A 1,885-nucleotide genomic window follows, 5' to 3' on the forward strand; every position below is an offset into this window, starting at 1 on the left:
TTTAACCCAGCACTGCCAGGGCACCACTAACCCATGTCCTTCAGCACCACATCTACATGGCTTGGAAACCCCCTCAGGTCCGTCAGCTGCTCCTCACCAGACTCATGCTCTAGACCCTTCCCCAGCTTCATTGCTTTTTTTTTTTTGGACATGCTCCAGTCCTTCAATGTCCTTCTTGCAATGAGGAGCCAAAAAAACCTTGGAGAATGCGGGCATCGATCCCGCTGCCTCTCGCATGCTAAGCGAGCGCTCTACCACTTGAGCTAATTCCCCTTTACTACGTAGGCAGCTTAAAGATCTCTTAAAAAAAGCCAAGTGGCCAGACAGACTAAAGTGAGGATGCTCCAGTTCAAAAACACTAAAAGAAGGTAGAATATATTCATTTTTCGAACCGTAAGATCCAGAAGTATTTAAATGTTTCCTATACAAAGGTTTCTCTCTCCTCTGTGCCTGTAGCATTGTAAAGAGTTTTGAAAGGAGGTGCAGGGGTCATAGAAACATCCATCCCTGCTATCATCCACGCTCAATGACAGGACATCACCAGCCCCAACACAGGATTTCCCAAGCCAAGCTATCTTGTGGCACAGTAAGACACAGGTAACTGACTCTTGCAACCATTATTAATATCCATTTTTCTAAATTCTGTTTTCAAATAAATAAGTCCAGTGAATAAAGGGAAATTAAAATGATAGTGAAAAATAATTTATTCTAAACCCACAAATAAGAAAGAAAGTTAAAAAGGAGGAAACTAACTTGTAAAAAAGACAAGTAAGTCCCTTTATTCTTTCCAAAACTATTTCTTGGTCAGACAGCTCTTTAGAGGTGCATGAGGAGAAGGAGCAAAAAATTCTTTGAAGAACTAAATAGGGAAGAATGAACAAAGTATAGATAAGAAAAGTCACAAGGAGCTAAAAGAGGGAAGAAAGAACTAATTAGTACAAGATAAATAACATGTGTCTTTCCGAAGCCCATTATAAGCAATAGAATGATGACCAACAAAGCCTCTTCATTCATGGTACTTCAGTAGGTACCTGACAGTCCTTAGAAGCACCATCTATTTATCTCTAACAGAAATCAAAGATAGAGTAGAAAAGAGAAGGGAAACAGTAAATGTTTACAGTAGTGTCAGAGGCTGGAGGAGTGCAATAGATTTGTCTCTGTAGGTGATGGATGCCAATGAAAACTGACAGTGCAAGAGGCTCCATTTTTCTCTGATCTCCCCCAGGTGCTATGTTACTAGAAGGAATTGAAAATGAGGTATTAGCCAGGCTCACCCACCTGCCTTAAGCTTCACTCAAAAGCAGTTCCCCAGGGAAGGCTTGATCAAAAGCTCCACTGTGCCCATGGCTTCGGCACGACTGGAGTGATCCGCTGGAGAGACACGGGTGACTGCTGCTCTGAGCCCACTGCCAGTCCTCACTACTCTCTGCCTCTCCAACAACACTTCTGCAGCACAAACGGTTTATGAAAAACTTTTCCTTCTAGGGGAGACTCCTTAAAGGAGGCCTCCTTCCACAGTCTGGGTGTCTGGGTCAAGGGCAAATCCTGCCAGCCTGCCTAGCCAGGCAGAGCTCCCCCTCACACAGCATCCCTAGGCTGCAGCTTTAAAGGTGACATCACACTGCAGTTTTACAAAACAGCTGCCTGGGGACATCTACATGGTTAATTGAGATGAGCTCTAAATAGAGATGAGCTCTTAAGGTGGCCCATGACTTCATTCACCTGAACCAAAAGGCAAAAGAGGAGATGCTGAGTAGCTTTATAGCCACACAAACCAGTTCACTTTGGAGCCATAGAATGATTTGGGTTAGAAGGGACCCCTAAAGGTTTAGTTCCAACCCCCCTGCAATAGGTAAGGACACCTCCCAGTAGACCAGGTTGCTCA

The 1,885-nt window shown here is 44.0% G+C and overlaps 1 non-coding gene across 1 annotated transcript; it reads right to left on the reverse strand.

Annotated features, from left to right (window-relative positions):
- Nucleotides 1-200: 200 nt before the first annotated feature.
- On the reverse strand, nucleotides 201-273 carry TRNAA-AGC. Its single transcript has one exon. It is a non-coding gene; the product is annotated as a tRNA-Ala (tRNA).
- Between the last annotated feature and the right edge of the window lie 1,612 nt (nucleotides 274-1,885).

This window comes from Merops nubicus, unplaced genomic scaffold (assembly GCF_000691845.1).
Source record: "Merops nubicus isolate BGI_N331 unplaced genomic scaffold, ASM69184v1 scaffold961, whole genome shotgun sequence".
Taxonomy (NCBI): Eukaryota; Metazoa; Chordata; class Aves; order Coraciiformes; family Meropidae; genus Merops; species Merops nubicus.